Source organism: Hemitrygon akajei, chromosome 6 (assembly GCF_048418815.1).
Source record: "Hemitrygon akajei chromosome 6, sHemAka1.3, whole genome shotgun sequence".
Classification (NCBI taxonomy): Eukaryota; Metazoa; Chordata; class Chondrichthyes; order Myliobatiformes; family Dasyatidae; genus Hemitrygon; species Hemitrygon akajei.
Window position 1 is genome coordinate 147,689,992 of NC_133129.1, and position 27,933 is coordinate 147,717,924.

Sequence of the window (27,933 nt, forward strand, 5' to 3'; positions counted from 1 at the left end):
ATCTCTGAAGAATATTAATAATGGCTAGGGTCACGCATCTTGTAAAGGCACTGCACAGATGAAGCATTAGCAAACCACTTCTGTAGAAAAGCTTGCCAAGAACAATCATGGAGAAAAGAATAAGAACAATAGTATGAAGGGGTCTTCCCCACAAGCAATGATCTGATTAAAGACAGATGGAAAACCATGATCACCGAAGTCAAATGACACAGCACACAATGGTGATGATGCTGACTTTTTCAGACATCCTCAGTGCTGGGGAGGCTAGTGTTAATGACGGAGCTGGCAGAGTCTGCAATTTTCTACAGCATTTTTTAATCCCATGCTACGGCCTCTCCATACTAGGATCCAATCAGTTAGACTGTTTTCCATGGAACATCTGCAGAAACTTGCAAGTCTTTTGTGACATACTAAGTCTCCTCAAACTTCAAATAAAATAAGCCCCTGTTGTGTTTTCTTTGTAATTGTGTCAATATGTTGAACCCCGGAGTGATCTTCAGAGTTGCTAACACGCAGCAATTTGAAACTGCTCACCCTTTCCACTGCTGATCCTCGATGAAGACTGGTTTGTGTTCCCTTAGCTTCCCCTTCCTGAAGTCCACAATCAATTCCTTGGTCGTACTGATGTTGAGTGCAAGGTTGCTGATCGATCTCACCTCCTCGTCACCATCTGAAATTCTGCCAATAATCACTGGAAAATTAACTATTGTAAACTAGTCCTTAGTGCAGAATAAGGGACAAGGGAATGTGGTGGATGGCATTGGTCTGATGGGAGTTGGCATGGATTTGGTCAGTCTGTAATAAATTAGAAAAAGACAAAATATCTTGAGTGGGAAAAGATTAGTGGAGAATTTTCAGACAGAAATTTATCTGAACACCAGAGAAGGAATCGGAGAAGAATTAAATTTCGGGTGCACCAGAGACCAGAATAATTGTTCTAGAAGTAGAATAATAATTCCAGCATTGTAGAAATTTAAAAGGTTTTAATGCCAGAAGGGCAGCCTTGGGAGAGACAAAGCCTACGGGAGTAAACCCAGACAGTAAATCCAGAATGGAGCCCCTAATGTTGCTGGACGTCATAGAACATCCTTCCAGCAGCTCCTGCAGCCAAGCTGGTGCCAAATATATTGCTTCATGAGCTTTCCTTTGGACTACACTGGTGAGGCCGAGAGGGGGATCTTGATGACTGGGCATCTCAGGATCTCCATACCTTCCACCCAGGCTTGTGATAACGGTCATCATCACCCATTGGTCTTGAGACAGACGAATGCCAACCACCACCAGTGCCAGAAGAATTCACAGACCAAGTCATAAAGGGATTTGAAAACAACAGGAAAGATTTAAACAAACAATGCCTAATCAGGTGCTGCAAGTATGTGAGTGACTCAATGAATTTATCTTGATGCAAGTTAGGATAAAGGCAGTGCCACGAACAAATTCCATTTAGTCCTAGGGGGAAGACAGAAGACCACTGGAACAGTGAACTCCAGATGAACCAAGACAGGGAGAGAGAGAATTAAGGCAGTCTAGATAAAGGAGTAGATACACTGGTCAGCAAAAAGGCCAAAAGTGGCATGAAGTTTGCAAACAGTCCGCCTTAGCTTCAGAGGATGATGAAGGAAATGAATGAAGTCAATGATTTATTTGCATCAATAAGCAAACCACTTTTACTTTCAAATCACTGCATCAAAGAACAAACAGAAATCTAAATGGAATCCTTCTCCATCCTACAAAAATATTAATATGTGCATTCCCAGTGGATTTAGAGACAGAACTTATAGGGCCCAAAGTCTCTAATGATTACAAATGCAGGAACTCACTTACAATTTGCCCAATTAGCACCTTCTTTAATTAAGCTGATTGTAAGTAACGTGTGCCAAAGCAGAAGTCCATTTCAACAATTCATCTCTTAAAATATATGAGAAAACAATAAAATGCTCTGGTATTGCTCATTATTTTATAAGTAATGCATCAAATTAAATATAAAGTTACAAGTAAAACTCATTTATCTGTCAATCAGCATGCTATTTTGACATTGCTTATTGTGGAATCACTTTTTTTCCCCTATATCTAATGGCACCTCTGACCAAGAATGACTTATTAACAGCCAGAATCTATATATTCAGAGGCTATCTTCAGTCAAGCATTTTTTTTAGTAGGATAAGCACACTAATTGGAGTCCGCATTTAAATCTTAAACGTTGGAATGTGAAGTAACAAGATGTTGGCATAGGATGCAAATTGCTTCTGTGAAACACTAATAAAAATAGCAATATTCTTGGGAATGGGATATAAACGTTTGCTCTCCAGTATACAAAATTATTTCTTTATCCAAAGAAGCAATCACATAAAAGTATTCAGAACATTATATCGTTGTGCTTCACCATTTCTAATTCTTTGAGATAAAATTGATGGTCTACTATTGGCCAAAATTGGTTAAACAGAGAGATCTTGCAAGGTTGTAGCTCTGGACAAAGTTACAGGAAGAACAAACCCATCAGCCCAAATGTCTGTTACTAATCTGATGCCAAATATAACCAAACCCATCTGCTTGAAGATGAGTGATATTCATCCATTCCCTGTATGTCATGTTGCTGTCCAAATGCCTGTTAAAAGTTAATATATCTGCTTCCACCGTTTCCCCTGGCAGCTCATCTACCACTCTCTGTTGGAAAAAAAAACTCTTACCTCACATATATTATCCCCTTTCATCTTTAACTTTAAGATTGAAAACAATTTTCAATCTTTAAGTTATTTGATAATAGTTCCAGTCCTTTATCAGGAATTAGTGTAGTCAATGAAGGTAGGTATCATGGGTGAATCAGTCTTGATTGAATATATTCTGGCTGTTTTAATACACGGGGAGGTGAAAGTGGCAGGCTATTCAGCACTGTGACAAACCTTGAAAGTCAAGAGGTAACAAAGGTGGTGATGAGTCTTACAGAAGACCATGGGCAGAGCTGCGTTTCATTGCGGAGTTTGTACTGATGATCAACTGCCAGAACCTGATCCAAGGAATCAGAATCAGGTTTATCATCATTGGCATATGCCATGAAATTTGTTAAATTAGCAGCAGCAGTTCAATGCAATACTTGAAAATATAGGGAAAAATAATTAATTAATCACAGTAAGTGTGTGTCTGTGTTTTGCATTAAATAGTATAAATTAAAAGTAGTGCCAAAACAGAAATTATAAGAGTGAGGTAGTGTTCATGGGTTCAATGTCCATTTGGGAATTGGATGGCAGAGGGGAAGAAGCTGGTCCTGAATCACTGAGTGTGTGCCTTCAGGCTTCCACATCTCCTTCTTGGTAACAATGAGAAGAGGGTATGTCCTGGATGTCCTTAATGATGGATGCCGCCTTTCTGAGATACCGTTCCTTGAAGATGTCTTGAATACTATGGAGGCTCATACAAAAAATGGGAGCTGACTAATTTATAGCTTTCTACAGCTTCTTTTGATCCTAGGCGCCTCTGCCCCCCCCCCCCCACCATATCGGACAGTGATGCAGCCTGTCAGAATGCTCTTCACAATATATGTGTAGAAGTTTTCAAGTACCTTAGGCGACAAACCTAATCTCCTTAAACTCTTAATGAAATATAGCCACTGTCTTGCTTTCTTTATAGCTGCATCACTACATTGGATTAGATCCTCAGGAATCTTGACACCCAGGAATTTGAGATTGTTCACTCTCTCCATCTCTGATCCCTCTATGAGGATTGGATCGTGTTCCCTTGTCCTACCCTTTCTGAAGTCCAAAATCAGCTCTTGATCTTACTGATGTTGAGTGCAAGGTTTTTGCTGTGTCACCACTCAACTAACTGGTATATCTCGCTCCTCTATGCCCTCTCTTCTCCATCTGAAATTCTGCCTACAACAGTTGTATCATCAGCAAACTTATAGATGGTTTTTGAGCTATGCCTAACTACACAGTCATGGGTATAGTGAGTAGAGCAGTGAGCTAAGCACACTTCCCTGAGGTGTGCCAGTGTTGATAATCAGCGAGGAGTTATTAATACCCATCTGCACAGATTGTGGTCTTCCGGTTTGGAAGCTGAGGATCCAGTTGCAGAGGGAGGTACAGAAACCCAGGTTCCATTGCTTATCGATCAGGACTATAGAAATGATGGTGTTAAATGCTGTGCTATAGTCAACAGACTGCATCTTGACATAGGTGCTTCTGTTGTCCAGGTGATCTAAGGCCATGTCAAGATCCATTGAGATTGCATCTGCCATAGACCTATTGTGGCAATAGGCAAATTGCAGCAAGTCTAGGATCAGGTGCAAGGACAATATTGAGAAATGTAAGAATCAATCTCAAACAGAAACAAAGATGAATAAAGAGCTATAGGGGAAAAAATTCTGGTGTAGACAGAAGACATTGGCTTTAGCCCTCCCAGTATTTATTTGAAGGAAATCGTTTTGAAAGGAAACAGCTGCATGCCCCTTATCTAAGAAACTATATTTTGACATTGCAGATGGTCCAGAGGAGGTTCACAAGAATGATCCCAGAAATGAAATGGATAATTGTGAGGAGAATTTAATGGCTGTGGGCCTGTTCTCTCTGGAGTTTAGAACAATGAAGGAGGATCTCATTGAAACCTATCGAATATTGAAAGACCTAAATAGCATGAACATGGAGAAGATGTTTCCTAGAGTGGGTGAGTTTAGGACCAGAGCACACAGCCTCAGAATATAAGGAAGGTCCTTTAGGAGAGATTTAAAGAGGAATTTCTTTAGCCAGAGAGTGATGAAGCTGTGGATTTCATTGGGACAGATAGCTGTGGAGGCCAAGTTGTTGGATATATTTAAAGTGGTGGTTTTTGATTTGTAAGGGTGTCAAAGCTTATGAGCAGAAGGCAGGAGCATGGGATTGAAGGGGATAATAAATCAGCCATGATGGAATGGCTGAACAGATTAGATAGGCCAAATGGCCTAATTCTGTCCCAAAGCCTTACAGAAGAAGTTTAACAAATTTGAGAAGTGGTGGAGAGAAAGTGTTCAAATGGCCTAAGGGTGGTAGTAGATAAATGAGAGGTTGGGAGAACCAGGTTAGATCTTTGAGATTTGCAGGGGTGATAATGCAAATATGGAAAGTAATTCTCCACCTACAATGGAGTGGTGCAAATGGAAACAGCTTTGTATCTCTGAATGACAAGGCCAAGTGATTGAGGAAGGATGACTTGCCATATGCCAAAATCTGCACTCAAATAGGTCGAGGAGGAGGATAAGGGAAATATTGTTGAGACCTTGTCATTATAATAGATATAATTTGTATGCTTCAAAAGGATATTTTCCACAGCAGTGGGTTGGAAATAATGTAGAAATGTTAATAAAGATTTACTCAGGAAGGGAAAACACTCTTCATTGCCAGTTGCGTCTGAGGCTTGCTAATTCAGTATAATTATATTTTGCTTTCCAATTATACTCTGAAATTTAACCTAATTATATATTCTTAATGGGAAAGAGAAGTCTGTTTTAGTGAAAAGCATACATCCCAACTGCTGTTTGGAATCCTATAACATATACGGCCAATCCACACTCATCAAATAATACAACACATAAAAACCTCAAAAGCATATATAGTCACTGCTAGTTATAAAACAATGCATTGGAAACAGGCTAAGTTACCTCTAGTGATCATCCAGCACTTAAACCTTTTCAAACCCATCTATTATTTGAATGGAAGCAAGTTACTGACAATTCATAATTAAAAGTATGTGACTTATTCAAATTTCTCTTTATATAAGAGACCAGTTGGCCCAGTAAATCTCTCAGCTCTAACAACATTCTCAATAGTCTTTACTTATTTCTCTGTAACCCATTCTTTCTCACATTCCCATCAAACCCATTACCCTCCAATCCCTCTCCCATTTTACCGCCATCTGTCTTCACATGAGACAATCTACAGCAGCCAATTTACCTGCCAAACAGCACATTTTTAGGATGTGGGAGACAAGAACACTTGGGGCAAATGCACTTGGGTAGAGGGAGAATGTAGTAACAGCAGCTTGGGTCAGCATTGAACACGGGTTTCCGGAACTGTGCAGCAACAGCATTAACTGCTGCACAATTGCATTTTGCCTTGTGTTACTTGATACCGTTTACTAACACTTAACCAGGAAAAATAGTTTTCTTGAACATGACAAATCATATACAGTGGATTCTGATTAATTAGGCCATTGATTAATTGGGGCAGTTACTTATTTGTGACAACTCTTTAAGAACAAAAACTAATCGAGAAAATAGCCACAATTCCCTTCCTTTATTTGGGACACTGTGCAGCTTAATCGGGACAAGAAACTGTTCCCAAACAGTTTCTAACCAGCATCAGTCACATGTGCTTGTGTAACAGTTAGACACTACACTAAGCTGAGGGCAAATGTTTTTTTTTAAAAAATAGCATCAGTTGCATGTGTTTGTGTTCAAGAAGCAGTGATCTTTGTCACTGATAGTTGGCGAGAAATAAGCAGTATGACAATTCGGAACTGATTTGCTCAGTGTAGTTTCAAGCATTTACACTTGAAGATGTTAGAAACAGCCGGGAGTGAAAATGAAATGATTTTACTACTTCAGCAAGTTACAAACTATGAAAAATTTGAAGGTATTCATGATCATTTTGAATGTTGCAATAAAAATGAAGAGTTGGAGTAAGCAGTCATTGAAAGCAGACCATTATCGGCGAGAGGTATCTGCACTGATTTTGTTCATTTACAGTCAGTCAAGAGAACATGGCAATGTACACTGGATGTATTCTTCCATCGATAACTATTCAGCACTAATACAGTTTTATAGTGCTGTAGTAATATTGGTAGTGTTCTAATTTATTCTGTATTTAATTTAAATACGTACATGATTTGTTATACAGATAAATGATAGTTTGCCTTTTTTATACCTTTGTAACTATTTCCGTGAAACTTCAGCTAATTGGGGCAGCCACTTAATTAGGCCAAAATGTACTGGTCCCATTGTGTCCCAATTAACCAAAATCTACTGTATATCAGGAAGCAAAGAAACTTCATACTCAAGAAACTGAAAATAGATTTTGAAATTAACTTGCGAGCTGGATTCAACAAACTGCACAACTTTCCTGCTTCATTGCGTTTTCATCTTGCTTTTTTCCCAACAATTCCATGCTTAAATGTCAAGAAATCGAACCAGATTTAGATATAGCCTATTCTAAATGGAATTAACTCCCCCCACATAATTCTCATGTCTCAGTATAATCTTTGATCAAAATTACTGGATCAATATTGCAAGCACATGGCTCAATCCAATTACTTTAACCCATTCAACTTCATCTTAATTTTAATTTATTCAAACTCATTACAAAATTCATCTTCTTTTCACATTTTCATTTAATATGCTTCCACTTCCATTCAACACACCTTGAAGAAGAATATTTACTTATTTAGCATGAATTTTACAAAAAAGGACATTTTACTAAATTGTTCAAACCTTTCCTTCAGCATCTTGCTTAGAAATATAAATTATCTCCTCTACCTCATTTAGGCTGATGTCGTTTACACATAGATCCAGAACAGTACACCCATGACCTTCAGCTGCAAACCACCATCAGCATACAGGGAGCTACTGTTAGTCATCCCTCACTCTTTGTTTCTCCCTCCTTCTCTCTTGTACACACACATTTTCTCTTTCCATCTCACACAAACACACACAGATGCTTATGCCCACGGTATCTATCATCTCCATCCTTCTGTAAGTGATTTCCCCTCATTATTTCCTAATATTAATTGAAATTCTGGAAGAGTGCAGAGTGCTGCATTGTGCCAAAGCTCATAATACTTGAATATAGCTGCCTCATGCATTTATGGTTATTTAAAGTAAGGAGAAAGTAGTTAAGTCAAACAGGACCATACTGAATAACCTGACAAATTGCTTTTCATACCACTATTACTTTTTGGCAGGCAGCAGGCAAGAGCTGTTCTCCTGAATCAAGATTAATTCTCAGATCAGGACAAAGCATACCAGTAATAGGGATTGAAACCTTTTCTTTCCCTTTGGACTACCATCATCAACACACCCAGACCATGTACAGTACTGACAAAGAGGACAACTGTCCAATAATGCGTCAGCCTCGCAAAATCATGTTGGTGCCAGCATTTACCCAGACAAGCTATCAATATAAACTGTGAGTAAGTTTATCAATTAAATAACGAGAATGTTTGCAACACCTTTCCCAGCAATATATGAGCAATATTCTCATTTGGGATAGTTCCCGCCAGAAGCAAAATGTTACAGATGTGGGAAATATGAAGTGAAACAGAGAATGCTGGAAATGCAGGACAGGCAGCATCTGTGAAGAGAGAAATAAAAGTCATGTTTCAGAATAATGGCCCTTGATCAGAACTCTTTTTCTGCGTGGAATTGTAACAGATATTTCCACACAGCACAATTTCCCATACACCAATGGTTGTGGTTAAGCTTTTTCAGGAAATCTTTATAATTTGGATAGAACCATGGAATCTTAAACATCAATTATGGTCAATTGACAATTTGAAGTTACTGGTCCTTTAGCATGATCTTCCTAGACTTCAAGTCTCAAGGAGTTTGGCTGAAATTGCATGTGCCCACAAGAAAAGCTGCCAGTACTACAGGATGGTACATTAAATCCACCAGTACAACACAGCAACCATTCAAAGCTGACAGTGAAGCAATGAACAGGGACACTACAACCAGTGAAAATGAAAGGTAACAAATTTGTAAGTGCGCCTGAAGGGCAGCAGTCAAAGCCATCAATGCTGCACAATAAGATAATCAAAATTACTGTTGCAGCAAGGAGGATAGTCAATGCTATCAATGATGGAGAATATGCTGTTGATCTGCCAGTGCATCAGAAAGACTTAAACTGACCAATGTGATAAGGAGAGGGGATCAATGTTTGTGCTATAGGATAACCTGTCAAAGTCATCGATATCAGACCTATTTGGCATCTGCATATGGTGCCACTAAACAGGGTACTGCTCAGTTATGAACTCCCTGAACTGATGGTTATAAATGTCTTTCAGAAATTAGCATTGTTTCATGCAACTTTTAATAAGATAGAGAAGCAGATATATACGAGCCTCCTACAGTTCCATTATCTCTTATGCAACTTCCAGCTGAGACTAAGTACCCTGAAATATCATAGTTTGATTTCTATTTGACTCGCAAGGTAGAAAATGAGATTGCAAGCCTCAAAGTTACGAGTGAAAGGCCTTGGGGCCAATATGTTCATTTTACAAAAATCCATTTCAAGTAAGTTTTTTTTTTCTTTTTTTAAAAAAAAAAATATGGAACGCTTCACGAATTTGCGTGTCATCCTTGCGCAGGGACCATGCTAATCTTCTCTGTATCGTTCTAATTTTAGTATATGTGCTGCCGAAGCGAGCACTTCAAGTAAGTTTTTATTTCACTGTATAATGGTTTTTCCATCATAGTGAGGGATGCACACTTGAAGAATGACAAGGGCTTTGGTGTCATATTGTCCATTTAATCACAGTAGTCAAAACACATCACTACCACCTTTTCAGGAAACATTCTGGGGCAAATTCATGTATCTAATGCAGGGTTTCCCAACCCTTTTATGCCATGAACCAATGTGGACCCTAGGTTGACAACCCCTGATCTACTGAAAGTTTCTACAGATCAGAAGTTTAAATACACTTTTCTATGTTAAACCTTTACATGAGATATAATCATGGAAATGTCAGAAAAAACAGCAGAGATTTCTATTCATTCAAAAGATGTGGGCTTTGTCGTTGGGAGCAATTTTTTCCCCGCTCACAGCTAATTGGCTGTCACTTGAAACACTGCAGTCTGTGTAAGTTCAAAATTCAAAGTTCATCACATCCACCTGATGCCCTTGTCCTTCTAGAGGTTACAGAATTAATACGCTGTTTGGTAGATGTTATTCTCTGTAGCACAAGGCATCAGAATGGAGGAAATAAATGTGTTAGGTGGATGTCAGATTGCCAACCAAGTTAACAGCTTTATCTTAATGAATGGAACTACTTACATGTTGCTGATGTTCATATTTGTCAATGAGAACTCAGGATCTGGGTCACTCACATTGGATTATCCAGACCATGACCTGCTTTCCAAGACACATGATGGTCCAGTTAAGTCTACGGTCAGTGGTATCACCCAGTTTGCAATGATGGAGGCACAGTGATGCCATTGAATGTCAGGTGCCAATGATTAAAATCTCCATCATTGGAGCTGTTTATTCCCTGGCATTTGGGTACATGCAGAGCTGGGCTGCTTCTGAGATGTTTAAATCAGGGGGATATAGAAAGGCTTTGAACCAGATAGCCTTACTTGAATCAATTTGAGCAATGATGAGCAAATCTTTGATAAGCAAATACTTAATTGCATAGTTAACAACACCTTCCATCACGTCACTGATATTTGAGGGTAAATTTATGGAAAGGTAATTCACTGGATGGATTTGTCATGTTTATTAATGGAACTCCTGTAGAGATTTCCACTTTATCAAATTGCTGCTGTTCACTGCAACTTAGCGAGAATTGCAGCTATTCCTGGAGCACAAGTCTTCAGCGCTGCAGTTCTGGTGTGTCAGAGCTCGTAGTCTTAGCAATATCCAAGGCACTTAGCTTTTTCTTGCTACGAAGCAATCCGAGTTGGCTAAAGACAGGTTTCTACGATGGTGCACCTCAGGTCAAGTGTTCTGATCATTTTAAATAAGGTTTTCAAATGTTTCACCCTGATCTTATTTTTACTCATCTGGCTTCGCCAAAAAGAATGGGAGTATTCATGACACCAACTACTCTCACTGGATGTTTGCTTACCTTCTTTCATGACCATCAGTGGCAGGGCTATTGATGTTTGATATGATCCATTTGTTGCAAGACAGCTCAGTGCTGTTGAAGACACATTGCATCTCTAATTATTATTATAATAATCACCTAATGATCCTGCATGGTATCTCCACCAGGTCGGTACAGCATACTGCACTTCGCATGCTCTGGCACATTATTCATTTATCTCCAGCTGGGCCCCTGTAGGGAGTTTTGACACAAGGTTGGAATAAAGTTCTGTTACTGCCAATGGCCCAGAAACTGTAACATTTAGTACTCTGCTGGTGTCATTCAATGATAAATGACATCCACTATGTGAAAACAGGAAGTTGACTGCATTGTGGCTGCTCTTGTCGTGGTTTCTCGTGCCCCACAAATGACCAGGAGACGCAGAAGATTCTTCAAGAAGGGTTAAACTTTAATTTGCAAATCAAAGCTGAGACAGTCATTGAGCTAGTCGCTGATTGCCCACCGATCCTTGGACACAGCATTTTTTATAGCAATCTCCTGGTTTAGTTGCATTAGCATATGCAATTGGTCTATAGTTGTGTATCACACGTACATCCACCACTATTGTTTCTACCCATTGACTTAATCATGCTCTAATCTACATCTCTTAGCTACCTCCCATTAACACACCATTGTCTTCTACATTCTTAAGATTTCGTTCTCCTACAGAATTGGATACATGCATAGCAAATAGCAAGTTTCAAAACTGACTACATAGTTTTGGTTACACAGCAAAATTTCAACTTTTATACTCCAATACTCTTACCTAGAGCAAGAGATGACTGGACTAAATCAGTCTCTCTCATGTTGGTTAGTTCCCCTCATGACCTGCGGAAAGCACGTTTTTCAGAACTTAAGTAACTTCAGTTGGGAATGGATCCTCTAGGTAATTCTTAGTGATATATATTAGGGAGTATATTCTATGCCCTTGCTTTATTGAGAACTGCGACTGAATGTTATAGTACTGTTGAACATGAAGAAATAGTGAGGTACAGGGAAGAACTGATGCCTTTGTCATTATTAGGAAGTTTCTTTGGCCATGTTAGATATTCATTGTGTCTGAATCAGTGTAGAGATATCTCAGCCTTTAGGACAGAATATACCTAGAGCAGAAACAGAGCTGTCAAAGATGTTAACTATAATGTACATTCTATTTCTTAATTTGTGTGACAGTTCTTCAAATTTTGAACTATGCTAAATGTTAGTGAAAAGAACTTACTTTTGTGGTGTCCAAGATCATGATTATGTCAATGACAAATAATCTGTCTTTTTTATGATGATTAAGCATATTTTATGAAGTGGGTTTAAAGAAATAGCCTGTTTACTACAGACTTCTTTGTCCATTAACAAAGAAAAAAGCTTCCTTTGAAACTAATATAATTCATCCGACAACCACAATTCCAAACCCAGGAAAACCACACAGATTTGGTCCTTATAGTGTAGTTGATGGCTAAGAATGCAATATTTAGAATTAATAGAAAAGCTAGTGGCATAAGAATGACTTCAATCTCTTCATTGCTTCCTACCATCTCCACTCAGGCAGGACTCACTATGAAATGCAACACACTGCACAGGAAATTCCCAACAATCATAGCGCCTGCATTATGACTTGGTCAGATGGTGGCAGAAGATCAAGTGGCGAATGACCTTCGGTCATTTTAACACTTCCACTCACCAGGCATGAGTTACCTGCACTTAGAACAGGAGAAAACACTAACAGTAATTCCTGCCCATTGGGATGAAAGGTCATTTGAGAGTTCACTGGAGAACTCCAGGTCAGATTGATGTATATCCACAGTGAAATGTTTGCTGCAGTCAGAACAACACCATGCAATGTTCATAACAACAGGGGAGCTCAGCACTGGGCTTATATTGAGCTTTGCATAAAGACAGGAGGCCATCCTTTCCAACAAACTGCTAATGATACAACAGGGAATGCAGCATCTGATACCCAACATTTCAGGTTTTAACTGAGCACCAGCACAATTTACCCAAAGTCTGACTGTTGCACCGGCAGCTCAAATCTGAAATACAAGCATCCAGTCTGTCGGTACCAGTGTTTCAAAGAGGCTCACAGGGTGAGATGGCACTCCAGCAATCTGTCCTCTGATGCAGACCACAAGCCCACTCATATAAATGGTATGGAAATTGTTCCACTGAGCATTAATATGTTGGTCTCTCTTACTCCACAAGTGCCACTGCTGTTGTCTTTCAGCCAGCCAGGTTGGCATCCTGCTCTTGTGAAGTTGTATTCTCTATAACCAAAGAGAATTTGTCATATTTTTAGTTCCCCCACTTTCCTTCATCAACATGAAGTAGCAAGTTGATATTCTACAAATTTAATTGAGGCACGATTGCACAAGCGCATGGACATCAGTGAGATAGACCGGCGGGAAAGATTTAAAAGAAGAGAGATCTTTTCCTCAGCAGTTTGAGTGAGGCACAACTATGCAAGCACCTGGACGTCAGCAAGTTAGACTGGCAGGAAGGATTTAAAAGAAGACAGCTTTATAGAGTGGGCACCAGAGTAGAGGGAGACGGAATTGTAGGGCTTTGACTCAACGGGACTTAGGTGATAAAAGGTGAAGGCGAGTTAAGTTACTTGTGAAGAATAGGAAGTATGTCTGTGTGGCTGGTATTCTGTACTGGTTGTCAGATGTGGGATGTCCGGGAGAGTCCCAGCCTCTCGGACAGCCACAATTGCACCAGGTGCATCGAGCTGCAGCTCCTTAGGGACCAAGTTAGGGAACTGGAGATGCAGCTCGATGACCTTCGTCTGGTCAGGGAAAGTGAGAAGTGATAGAGAGGAGCCATAGGCAAGTGGTCACACCAAGGCCTTGAGGGACAGATAAGTGGGTAACAGTCAGGAGAGGGAAGGGCAAGAGTCAGATACTAGAGAGTACTCCTGTGGCTAACAATAAGTACTCCTGTTTCAGTACTGTTGGGGGGATGACCTACCTGGTGGAAGCAACAGTGGCTGCGCCTCTGGCGCAGAGTCTGGCCCTATGGCTCAGAAGGGTAGGGAACGGAAGATGGCAGCAGTAATAGAAGACTCTATAGTTAGGGGGTCAGACACAAGAAAGAAACACGGATGCTCCGAGGTGCCAGAGTCCGGGATGTTTCTGATCGTGTCCACGATATCCTGAAGTGGGAAGGTGAACAGCCAGAGGTCGTGGTACATATTAGTACCAACAACATAGGTAGGAAAAGGGAGAAGGTCCTGAAAATAGACTAGGAAAGGAGCTGAGAAGCAGGACCTCAAAGGCAGTAATCTCGGGATTACTGTCTGTGCAACGCAGCAGTGAGTATAGGAATAGAATGAGGTGGCTGATAAATGTGTGGCTGAGGGATTGGAGCAGGGGGCGGGCATTCAGATTTCTGGATCATTGGGACCTCTTTTGCGGCAGACGTGACCTGTACATAAACGACAGGTTACACTTGAATCCGGTGGGGGGGGGGGGGGGGAAATCAATATCCTGGCAGGGAGTTTTGCTAAGGCTACTGGGGAGAGTTTAAACTGGAATTACTGGTGGGTGGGAACTGAACTGAAGAGATGGAGGAAGGGGTGGGTGGCTCACAAATAGAGAAAGCTTGGAGACAGTGCAAAAGGGAGGATAGGCAGGTGATAGAGAAGGGATGCGCTCAGACTGATGGATTGAGATGTGTCTATTTTAATCCAAGAAGCATCATTACCAAATTGGATGCGCTTAGAGCATGGATCAGTACTTTGAATTATGATGTTGTGGCCATTCCAGAGACTTGGATGGCTCAGGGGCAGGAATGGTTACTTCAAGTGCCAGGCTTTGGATATTTCAGAAAGGACAGGGAGGGAGGCAAAAGAGGTGGGGGTGTGGCACTGCTGATCAGAGATAGTGTCACAGTTGCAGAAAAGGAGGAAGACATGGAGGGATTGCCCACTGAGTCTCTGTGATTGGAAGTTAGAAACGGGAAGGAGTCAAAAACTCTGCTGGGTGTTTTTTTATAGACCACCCAATAGTAACAGGGACATCGAGGAACAGGTAGGGAGACAGATTCTGGAAAGCTGCAATAATAGCAGGGTTGTTGTGGTGGGAGATTTTAACTTCCTAAGTATTGATTAGCTTATCCCTAGAACAAGGGGTTTAGATGGGGTGGAGTTTGATAGGTGTGTTCAGGAACGTTTCTTGACACAGTATGTAGATAAACCTACAAGAGGAGAGGCTGTACTTGATTTGGTATTGGGAAATGAACCTGGTCAGGTGTTACATCCCTCAGTAGGAGAGCATTTTGGAGATAGTGATCACAATTCTATCTCCTTTACCATAGCATTCAAGAGGGATAGGAACAGACAAGTTGAGAAAGCGTTTAATTGGAGTAAGGGGAAATATGAGGCTATCAGGCAGGAACTCGGAAGAATAAGTTAGGAACAGATGTTCTCAGGGAAATGTACAGCAGGAATGTGGGAAATGTTCAGGGGATATTTGCATGACATTCTGCATAGGTGCATTCCTTTCAGACAGGTAAAGGATGGTAGAGTACAGGAACCATGGTGTACAAAGGCTGTTGAAAATCTAGTCAAGAAGAAAAGAAAAGCTTACGAAGGTTTAAAAACTAGGTAATGATAGAGATATAGAACATTATCAGGCTAGCAGGAAGGAGCTTAAGAATAAAATTAGGAGAGCCAGAAGAGGATACGAGAAGGCCTTGACGAGCAGGATTAAGGAAAACCCCAAGGCATTCTACAAGTATGTAAAGAGCAAGAGGATAAGGCGTGAGAAAATAGGACCAAACAAGTGTGACAGTGGAAAAATGGGTATGGAACTGGAGGAGATAGAAGAGGTACTTAATGAATACTTTGCATCTGTATTCACAACAGAAAAGGACATAGGTGATTGTAGGGATGACTTAGAGTGGACTGAAAAGCTTGAGCATATAGACATTGAGAGGATGTGCTGGAGTTTTTGGAAAGCATCAAGTTGGATAAGTCACTGGGACCGGACAAGATATACACCAGGCTACTGTGGGAGGCGAGGGAGGAGATTGCTGAGCCTCTGGCAATGATCTTTGCATCATCAATGGGGATGGGTGAGGTTCCGGAGGATTGGAGGGTTGCAGATGTTGTTTCCTTGTTCAAGAAAGTGAGTAGAGATAGCCCAGGAAATTATAGAACAGTGAGTCTTACCTCAGTGGTTGGTAAGTTGATGGAGAAGATCCTGAGAGGCAGGATTTATGAACATTTGGAGAGGCATAACATGATTAGGAATAGTCAGCACGGCTCTGTCAAAGGCAGGTCATGCCTTACGAACCTGATTGAATTTTTTGAGGATGTGACTAAACACGTTGACAAAGGTAGAGCAGTAGATGTAGTGTATATGGATTTCAGCAAGGCATTTGACAAGGTACCCCATGCAAGGCTTATTGAGAAAGTAAGGAGACATGGGATCCAAAGGGACATTGCTTTGTGGATCCAGAACTGGCTTGCCCACAGAAGGCAAAAAGTGGTTGTAGACAGGTCATATTCTGCATGGAGATTATGGTGACTAGTGGTGTGCCTCAGGGATCTGCTCTGGGACCCCTTCTCTTTGTGATTTTTATAAATGACCTGGATGAGGAAGTGGAGCGATGGGTTAGTAAATTTGCTGATAAGAAAGGTGTTGTTGATAGTGTGGAGGACTGTCGGAGGTTACAGTGGGTCATCAATAGTATGCAAAACTGGGCTGAGAAGTGCATATGGAGGTAAACCCAAATAAGTGTGAGGTGGTTCATTTTGGTAGGTCAAATATGATGGCAGAATATAGTATTAATGAGACTCTTGGCAGTGTGGAGGATCAGAGGGATTTTGGGTTCCAAGTCCATAGGACACTCAAAGCAGCTGCGCAGGTTGACTCTGTGGTTAAGAATGAATACAGTGCATTGGCCTTCATCAACTGTGGGATTGAGTTTGGAGCCGAGAGGTAATGTTACAGCTATATAGGATCCTGGTCAGACCCCACTTGGAGTACTGTGCTCAGTTCTGATCACCTCACAACAGGAAGGATGTGGAAGCCATAGAAAGGGTACAGAGGAGATTTACAAAGATGTTGCCTGGATTGAGGAGCATGACCTTTGAGAATAGGTTGAGTGAACTCAGCTTTTTCTCCTTGGAGCGACGGAGGATGAGAGTTGACCTGATAGAGGTGTATAAGATGATGAGAGGCATTGATCGTGTGGATAGTCAGAGGCTTTTCCCCAGGGCTGAAATGGCTAACGCAGGAGGGCACAGTTTTAAGGTGCTTGTAAGTAGGTACAGAGGAAATGTCAGGGCTGTTTGTTTGTTTGTTTTTTAAAAAATATAAATGCAGGGAGTGGTGAGTGCTTGGAATGGGCTACCGGCGACGGTGGTGGAGGTGGATACGATAGGGTCTTTTAAGAGACTCCTGGATAGGTACATGGAGCTTAGAAAAATAAGTGGCTATGTGGAACCCTAGGTAATTTCTGAAGTAAGTACATGTACGGCACGGCATTGTGGACCGAAGGGCCTGTATCGTGCTGTAGATTTTCGGTTTCTATCTCTCGTGCTAGCTTGGAAGAAATCAGAAGGGAAAGGGTGGAGGAGAAGTGGACTGCAGTAGTGATAGGAATCCCATGGTTAGATGGGTAGACATGAGAAAGAGAAACACAGATGGTATTTGCTTCCCAGGTGCCAGGGTCAGGCACCACTCAGATTGGGTCCACGGCATTGTAAAGGGGGAGGATGAACAGCCAGAAGTCTTGGTACATATTGGCACCAATGACAAAGCTTAGAAAAGGGAGGAGGGAGAAAATTCTGAAGAGAGAATTTGGGAAGTTAGGTATGTTAGTAATCTCTTGATTGCTGCTTGTGCCATGTGCCAGTGAGGATAAGAATAGAATAATTTGGCAGACAAATGTCTGGTTGAGGAACTGGTGCAGGCAGCAGGGCTTCAGATTTCTGGATTATTGGGATCTCGCTAGGGAAAGTATGACCTGTTAAAAAAACTGTTTAGACCCAAACATGGGGGTGGAGTGGGGGGGGGGGGGGAACCAATATCCTACAGGTAGGTTTGCGTGAGCTTTACATGGTTTAAACTAATTTGACGGGAAGATAGGAACCAGTGTGATAAGGCCAAGGATGGGGAAGTTGGCGTGCAAGCAGATGCAGTGTTTAGTGAGACTGTGAGGGAGGTCAAGCAGATGATAGGACAAAATTACAGACATTGGGATGAGTTGCAGTGTAATGTGGGGACAAAAATCAAAAAGGGTGATGAATACAGGGCTGAAAGTGTTATACTTGCATGCAACATATGGAATAAGGTGGATGATCTTGAAGGGCAGCTGGAGATTGGCAGGTATGACATGTGGGCATCACTGGATGTGGCTGAAAGACTATAGTCGCAAGCTTAACATGAAAGAATACACATTATCGCAAAACAGCAGACAGGTAGGCATCAGGTGTGAAATGGCTATGTTAGTGAAAAATTAATCAAATCTTTAGAAAGAGGTGACATAGGATCAGAAGATGTAGAATTCTTATTGGTGGAGTTATGAAACTGATGAGAATTATTTAAAGGCCTCCAAACAGTAGACAGGATGTCAGCTACAAATTACAATGGAAAAATGAAATAGTATGCATAAAGGACAATGTTACAATAGTCATAGAGGATTTCAATATGCAGGTAGATTGGGAAAATCAGATTGATGCCGGATCACAAGAGGGAGAATTTGTAGAATACCTGCTAGATGCTTTTTAGAGCAGATTATGGTTGATCCCACTAGAGGAATGCCTATTCTGGACTGCATGTTGTGTAATTAACCAGATTTAGGAAGCTTAAAACAAAAGAATCCTTAAGAGGCAGTGAACATGATATGATAGAATTCACTCTTCAATTTGAGAGGGAGCAGATTAAGTCAGATGTATCAGTATCACAGTGGAGTAAAGGGATTTATGGAGGCCTGAGAGAGGAACTGGCCAAAATTGAGTGTAAGAGGACACTGGCAGGGATATTGGCAGAACAGCAATAGCTGGAGTTTTTGGAAGGAATTACAAAGGCACAAGAAAGATACATCCTAAGAAGTAGTAGTATTCTAAAGGCAGGATGAAGTCAAGGGAAGTCAAAGTCAACATAAAAGTTAAAGTGAGGGTAATAAATAGAGCATAAATTAGTAGAAAGTTGGAGGGTTGGAAAGCTTTTAAAAATCAACTACAAAGCAATTAGGAAGGAAAATATTAACTATGAAAGTAAGCTAGCCAATAATATCAAAGAAGATTCCAAACATTTTTTCTGAAATATGAAGTATAAGAGAGAGGTGAGAGTAGATATCTGACCAATAGAAAATGACGCAGGAGATGTAGTAATGGACAACAAGGAAATGACAGATGAACTACATAAGTATTTTTCATCATTCTGCACTGTGGAAGACACTTGGCATTCTTTGGCAACCTCTCTGCTTCTTCAGCACTATCTGCACCTCCACCTAACTTCGTATCATCTGCAAACTTGGCCACAAGCCATCAGTCCATCATCTACATGACATTGACGTTGATAGAGGATTATCATTGACACATAACGTGAATAGAGGCTGTCTCAACATTGACCCTTGAAGAACACAACTACTTGTCACTTGCAGCCAACTGGTGAGTAAAGGCTCACTTTGTTGTCTGCTACCAATTAGGTAATCCTCTATCTATGTTGGTATCTTTCCTGTAATACCATGGTCTCTTGTTAAGCAGCCTCATGTACAGCAAAGCCAGAATGTAGTCTTTCTTGAAAGATCATTACTAATGCCTCCACAATCTATTCAGATCCCACTTTCAGAACTCTGGGGCATAGTCCATCTGGTCCAGGTGACTTATCTACCTTCAGACCTTCCAGCTTGTCAAGCACTTTCTACATAGTAACAGCAACTGAACTCACTCCCACCCTCTGCCTTCTTGACCTGGCATACATGCCTCACTTGGAGTATTGTGAGCAGTTTTGGGCCCATTATCTAAGAAATGAGGTGCTGACATCGGAGAGAGTTCAGAGGAGGCTCATAAGAAGGATTCCTGGAATGAAGGGGTTATTGTATGAGAAGCACTTGATGGCTCTGGGCCTATACTAGCTGAGATTTAGAAGAATGAGGAGGGAAGTCATTGAAACCTATCAAAAATTGAAAGGTCTAATGTGGATATGGAAAGGATTTTTCCAACAGAGTGGAAGTCTAGGACCAGAGGGCACAGCCTCAGAATAGAGGGATAGCCATTTAGAATGGAGGAATTTCATTGGCCAGATGATGGTGAATCTGTGCAATTCTTTGCTACAGGTATCTATGGAGGCCAGATTATTGGAGGTAATTTAGTCAGAAGTTGATAGTTTCTTCATTAGTCAGGGTGTGAAAGTTTATGGGGGAAAGGCAGGAGAATGGGGTTGAGAGGGAAAATGGATCAACCATGATGAAATGGCAGAGCAGACTCAAAATGGAATTCTGTCTGTCTTATGGTCTTATTCAAATATTTGGAAATCTTACTGTTTTCAGAGCACAGCTATCCTCCCTGTACTTCGCATCTGAGGAGTGATGTTTTTTTTTTAGTGCTTATCAATGTGCAAAAACTTCTAGCACTACAAATTGAGGTCTAAAAATCATGTCTAAACCCCTTGGACAACTTAATTATGGAATTTATGCAAAAGAAAACTTGACTAAATTCTTCTAAATAAATGAAATGATTCATCATGTGATGCAAATGGTGAATATGCACAAATGATATGGAAAAATACATGTTTGAAAAATAAACACTTGATTACTCACCGACATTCAGCTAAAATTACCAATAAAGTTCTTGAGTGAATGTTGCTCCAATGCAATGTCACTGTTGTTCAAAAAGATTATGGTTTAATTGTGACCCAAATTCAAATACTTTCTTGTAACACATTATTCACAAAACTCAATCACTTTCATACTGTATATGAGTGGAACAAATAAAGATCCAACATTCCTTTTAGACACCATGAGATAACATTTTAAAGACTGTATTACATGGTTACCAAATATTCTATGGCACCTTCTGCATCAAGCGTTTTAAACTTAGAAAGTGGCCTACTTTATTTTGTTTTGGTTCCACAATAAATCAGTTTACACTTGTCAGTGTTGATATTGACTTGTGACAGACTTATCCATTAGCATATTTTGTAATTTCACAGTTGCAGGTAAAACTCGGTGGGCAAAAGGTGTAGATCGAAGCTTCAGCAGCTGATCCAGGGTCTTGAACTGAACTACTAACCTTTAGGCTCCACAGATGCTAATTGACCAGCTGAATTTTTTTTACAGCAGTCTGTTTTTGTTCTAGATTCCAGCATCTGCAGTACCTTCTTTTATAATCTAATGTTTCAATTTACATTGCTTGTTGCATCACCTTTCATTCTGTCATTTTCAAATGATCCGCCTGATCCTCCATAGCCCCTTGCAACACTTTGCTTTGAAGACATACTACCATGGCAGTAATACAACCTGTCAAAATGCTCTCCACTGAATACATATAGAAATTTGTGGGAGATTTGGCCCAGGATAGATCCTCGAAGATGTTGACACCCAGAAACTTATACCTCCTCACCTTTTCCACCATTGGCACCTCAATGAGGATTGGTGTGTGTTGTCCCGACTTCCCTTTCCTGACATCCACAATCAATTCCTTCGTCTTGCTGATGCTGACTACGTGTTGTTGTTGTGATATGACTCAACCAGCTGATCTATCTCACTCGCTTGCACCTCCTTGCTGCCATCTGGGATTCTGGCAACAAAGGGTGGTGTCATCGGCATATTTACAGATGGTACTTGAGCTGTGTCTAACCACACAGTCTGAACGTAGAGCAGGTAGAGCAGTGGTCTCCTTAAGCTGCACTTACATTGATTGTCAGCAAGGTGATGTTATAACCAATCTGCACTGACTGTGGTCTCTTGATAAGAAAATCAAGGATCTACTTGAAGAGGAAGGCCCAGGCTTTGAAGCTTAGTGATTTGTACTAAAGGATGATGCATTTTTTGCTGTAGTCTAGGTACTCTAATGCGGAATATATAGCCAATAAAATTGCATCTTCCATCTCCTATTTTGGCATTTAGATATTTTCCCCTTCAAGAGTATTACCTGCTTCTGCAGCACATTAAGTTAGGTTTTTTTTGGGCATCTTCCATTGATTGTAGTTTTACAAATGAACACATTTTCACAATATACAAAGGACAACTTCATGGCCTGTAAGTAAGCCTTACCAACATTCATCAACTTGTAACTGTTTTATCTTTTATTCCTTCTTACAAACACAAAATTGAATATCATCATAATTGATCTCAATTAGAAAAACATTCACGTAGTGCTAGTCAATAAATTTGTTCCATTATGTAATCTCATATGGGTATGTTAGAGTTGATCCTCCTGCTATACGCTGTTTGCCTTCTCTTCAAGCAGCTTGCCCTCTGTTCATTATCCCAGCAGTATATCCTCCAGAGGAAATGTTTACTAACAGTTCCATTTCTAAGAGAAACTGATTATTTCAAAAACTTTGAAGTCAAGATAAACATACGCAGCCCCAAATTTTGCCACTGTCTGTAGAATTGTAACAGCTTTAGAAGTAGACTGGAGCACCAAAGTCTGAGGAACCAAATAGGTACTTCAGTAGGAGTCAAAGAGCAATAAAACTGCCAATGTAATGATATCTTTAATTGGACCATGTGGAGTGGGAGATGGGTGCCTGCTCTACAGTACTGTTTGAAGTACTATGTCCAAAATGTCATCATTATTAAATCCACAATTTACATCAAAATTGCCAGGTATAGTTACCTTCAGTTGAAATTACACCAAATACTAAATGCCTACCATGTAAAACGTGTACCAAGTACATGCACCAGCCACAACATACAAGCAACAGATGCTGTAGAACTATCTGTGGCTTCCATTATAATAAAATCAGAGTAAATATGATTAGTGTCAGAGAGTGTTTCAAATGTTGCTCTATGCATAATTTAACAGCTGAATTATTGTTACAACTTGTCATCATAATTTGACTCGTTCTCAATCAGCTGTTTTATCTCTTCCTTTCTTTGTTTGATCATTTTGGACCTGGGGCCATATAAAAGATAATTAGTGTATACAGAGCCTAATCCCTTCAAATAACATAGTCTATAAATGTGAATGCTTGTTCTGTATTGCATTACAACCAGCAAAATCATCAGATAATAAGCATTAGAAAAAATATGGATGGGTCGCTTGATTAGTGATTCCTTCAACCACCAGAGTCAGGTAACCAGCCTACCACAAATATACGCTGCTGATGCACTTAGGTTCAGTAATGCCATTATGCATCCTTACAGTAACTTGTTAATCTTTTCCCAGAAATCTAGAATCTTTGCACTAAAAATAATTAGCTGAATCTTTCGAATGATAGTTGAAAAGTAATTAGCCCTGCTTCTACCAGTCACCTAATTGAAAAAAAACCAATACCAATTACATGGAAAAAACAATGCCAGTTATTCTCAGTGATAAAATACGGCAGCTGTGTCTTCACCTTTCCTCAAACAGTGTCGACAGGAGGCACTAGACCTTTGTCGGGTTGATGCATACACACCGAATTCCTAATGGGCCATCTATCCTACCCATCATCGTACAGGTTGTGTGATTCACAAAACATCCCCACCTTACAGGACTTCTCACCCTACCATACATGAAGTTGTTGACTATTCGTCAACAGAACCAGCTTAGGAAATTCACTATGCAGCTCTTAGTTAATCGAAGCTCACACTTTATTGTCTCTGTACAAAAAAAACATAACTACATTGACCCCAGGCCAACAGCTTAAAACATGAATTCTACTGTTCCCTCTGTACCAGTATTATCTCAGACCACTTCTCCAATTTATAACTCTGAAATAGGGGATCTCCCATTAGCCAGATCCTCCTCCTCCCAGCCCCTGGCATGGGCATTCTTCCTGACAATGGTGAATCTTCAAAGTTATTGCTACTTTGTATTTGAAGCATCTGGTTTTATATTTATTCCTTACCAGTTCAAATGTGGCATTTCACTGTATATTGGCTATGGGTCATCTGACTGACCTATAACACCTTCTTATTGGCTCTGGTCCAAGCCAGCATCCATTTATTGCCCTCTTTTGCAAGTGACAACTGGTAATTTATGCCTGTTATGGCTCTTTGTTATAAATCAGTTACCAAACAGTAACTAGTTTGAATCACTCAAGGCCGACCCCACCATTCACAAACCTGAATATTATATCTAAACAAAGAACACATCACAAATAACTTATTTGGAAATGATCTCCAGTCCAGCAGATTACATGCAGCATCATTGTGGTCTACATTAAAACACTGATCCAGACAGGCAAAACTAGTTCACAAAATGGATGATGCAGAGCAGCTTCACAAAATGGCAGCCTCCATTCCTTCAACCTCATGGTAAGAACACAGACGACTGGTTTGTCTGGCCAAAACCGTAAATGGAAACGAACTACAGTAAGTCACTTCACAAAGGACAATGTCAGTCAGTATCACTTTCAAAATCCAAATCTCTTCAGATGGTTCCACAGAACACTATGCATTAAAATGACCTGAGAATTGATCCCTCTATCTTCATAAACAGTGATCTTTGCTTCTTCAGAAGCATTTACCTTTCAATACACTTTGTCTTTTTTTATTGCTCCCTCTCTGTCTGTAAGTATCAAAGTCTACTCCATCAAAATACACATTTGAGCAGGGACCAGTGACAAATGATCAGCAAATATGCAGAGCACTTTTTCCACTTACCTAACCACAACATGGAGTCCAGTTTCCCTTCATCTCTCATCCATTGTTCTAATTGTTTAAATCAATCCTGGCCAGATACTGAAAGGAAACCTCCCTGATTAGCATGGCTGCAGTGTTTCCACACTGGATCATTGGAGAAACTGTGACAGTATTGTTTTTTTAAAATCTGCTAATTATCTCTCCTACATTGTAAATGGACTCAGTGTTTATCGAACTATGAACATTAAATCAAATCACAAGTAGTATGTGAGAATATCAAATTAACTGATTTTCTATTGAATTACTGATAAGAAATTAATCATTTCACAGACATCTTCATTGACACAAATTGCAATTGCATTGTTCATAGTACAGGAATATTCAATAGCATATAACAGGATGCTTAGCTTCATACATCTGAAGGTCTTTTTGCATCATCATCCCTATGTTTGTCCATTGAATTTTCTACATATTTACAACAGAGTTATAGAATCATATAGGACAGAAATAGACCTTTCAGTCCACGTGCCCATCCTGATCCTGTCAGGATGCCTGTCTAAATTCTTCATGAACATTCACTACCTCCTCTGACAGGTTATTTCAGAAATCAACTGCTTGATGTATACAAAACATTCCCTAATATCTACATTAAAACTTCTTCCTCTCAGTTTAAACCTATGCCCCCTTGTTTTTGATACTTCTGCTATAGGGAACAGGTTATATCTACCCTGTCTATGCTTCAGGTCACCTCTTAGCCTCCTTTGCTCCAAGGAAAAGAAGCCCAGGCTATTTAATTTTCTCTTAGACTAAAGTCTTCTTATTCAGGCAACATAATTGAAAATCACCTCTGTATACTCTCCAGAGCATCCACTAGTGTGATGGCCTGAACTTCATAAAATACTCTTTCTAACCAGGCTGTTTACGATACCCTTCCTGGCCCATCCAACCTGCACTGCTAGGGCCTTGCAGAACGACCAACTTGCCCCCTCTGTGAGAAGACCGGTACGCTAGAGCATATTCTGAGCTGCTGCCCCAGAGCTCTTGCCAATGGCCGTTATCGGTGGCGGCATGACCAGGTCCTCCGGACAATTGCTCAGACAATCTGCAGCACCCTTAACATCTGCTGGAAAACAAGTACGGTCAAAAATACCACCTGCTTTGTCAAATGGGGGAAAGACCGACAGAACACCAGAAAGCAGCCGGGTTGCTCTTCACTGCGCAGGACTGGAAGCTAGAAGCAGATCTGGGAAAACAGCTGCAGTTTCCTCCCCACATCACAGAGACTACATTGCGGCCTGACATTGTGTTATGGTCCGACTCATCGAAGCACGTTCTTATGCTTGAGCTTACTGTGCCATGGGAAGAACGCATGGAGGAGGCCTACGAACGGAAAAGAGCCAGTTATGGAGAGCAAAGTGTTGGTCTGTGGAGGTCGGGTGTCGTGGCTTTGCAGACCAATCGCTCTGCAAAGTATACACTGCACTTGGAATCATGGGAGAGTGAAGAAGGAGAGCCATTTCTACCACCACAGATGCAGCAGAGAAAGCATCAAGATGGCTCTGGATAAAGAGGGCAGATCAGTGGGTTGCTGCTAGGGCACAGGCCGAGGTCTCATCAGCCGGGGTCTGATCAACCCCCCGTCATGTCGCCTGGACGAGGGTGTATGATTTTAAAAGACCCGAAACACCTGGCGACCCCAGGTAACATCGCTGATGATGTGTCCTAGCTTAGCATCATGTAGATGTTTCTGTAAGAAGTAGAAAATAACCGGTGTTTTGTAAAGTTGCAAAATAACCTTCCAACTTTTATATTCTATAACCCAACTTATGAAAGTAGACATGCAAAGTATATTTGCCACCACCCTACCTACCTACCTGCCCACTTTCAGGGAACTTTTTGGTTCGTCATTTATTTTCCTGGGAACATCTCCTTTTGATATAGATAGATAGATAGATAGATAGATACTTTATTCATCCCCATGGGGAAATTCAACATTTTTTTCCAATGTCCCATACACTTGTTGTAGCAAAAACTCATTACATACAATACTTAACTCAGTAATAATATGATATGCATCTAAATCACTAACTCAAAAAGCATTAATAATAGCTTTAAAAAAAGTTCTTAAGTCCTGGCAGTTGAATTGTAAAGCCTAATGGCATTGGGGAGTATTGACCTCTTCATCCTGTCTGAGGAGCATTGCATCGACAGTAACCTGTCGCTGAAACTGCTTCTCTGTCTCTGGATGGTGCTATGTAGAGGATGTTCAGGGTTTTCCATAATTGACCGTAGCCTACTCAGCGCCCTTCGCTCAGCTACCGATGATAAACTCTCCAGTACTTTGCCCACGACAGAGCCCGCCTTCCTTATCAGCTTATTAAGACGTGAGGCGTCCTTCTTCTTAATGCTTCCTCCCCAACACGCCACCACAAAGAAGAGGGCGCTCTCAACAACTGACCTATAGAACATCATCAGCATCTCACTGCAGACATTGAATGACGCCAACCTTCTAAGGAAGTACAGTCGACTCTGTGCCTTCCTGCACAAGGCATCTGTGTTGGCGGTCCAGTCTAGCTTCTCGTCCAACTGTACTCCCAGATACTTGTACACCCAAACACTCAATATTCCATTCAAGCTGCTATGCTATGTTCCACCTTTATGTAAAGAGTCCTGAAGCACAGAGGTGAAGATCATATATCAATTTGGTGGAACAAGAGTCTTCCTGTATAGGAAAGATTCTGTAATATTTCAGTGGTGGAATTGAAGTAAAAAGTTGTGAAACCTTAAAAGATAGGAATAATGGGTCTGGTTAATCATAGGGTATCATCTCCAGTGATGTCTCCATGTGACAGCTCCATATCTGCAAATTAATTTTACATCCTGCCAGCTACTTTCTCCATTGTCAGCAAGTTCAAGTGATATTTTGAGGATATATATTCTGGACATATTGGCAAAACCACTTGCCACCAGCTCATAAAATTAAGGAAAACCCATGAGATCTCTCATGTGTGCTCATCCTGTACTTACTGAAATTGGATTTGTTTCCTTTTATGAAAATGGTCCTAACCCTACAGAGAAGACAGTGTGGGTGTTTATGCAATTGTGTGTTTATGAACCAAGTATGAATTTTGAGCCTTTCTTTCACCAAACACTTAGATGAATGTTTCCCGTTTTTGATAAAATAAACAATTATTACTGAGTCTATTGTCAGCAGTGGCTATGATGTGATGGAAATTATGGTGTGTTTCCATCTAAATCAGGGCCTCCCAACCTTTTTGATGACATGGACCGATATCATGAAGCAAGGAGTCCGTGGACCCCAGGTTGAATTGTAAATCTGCTTCCTCACAATCCCCATTGCCTTCTGAA

At 40.6% G+C, this 27,933-nt stretch overlaps 1 protein-coding gene and 1 non-coding gene across 2 annotated transcripts in view; both read right to left on the bottom strand.

Moving 5' to 3' along the window:
* LOC140729577 (protein inscuteable homolog) overlaps window positions 1–27,933 on the bottom strand; it is a 405,000-nt gene that overhangs the window by 298,812 nt on the left and 78,255 nt on the right. Inside the window, exon 2 of the mRNA XM_073049495.1 lies at window positions 535–678. The gene's annotated coding sequence lies outside the window, so the exon portion shown is untranslated. The remainder of the gene's footprint in view (window positions 1–534; window positions 679–27,933) is intronic.
* On the bottom strand, window positions 9,286–9,392 carry LOC140729873 (U6 spliceosomal RNA). Its single transcript, XR_012099417.1, has one exon. It is a non-coding gene; the product is annotated as a U6 spliceosomal RNA (small nuclear RNA).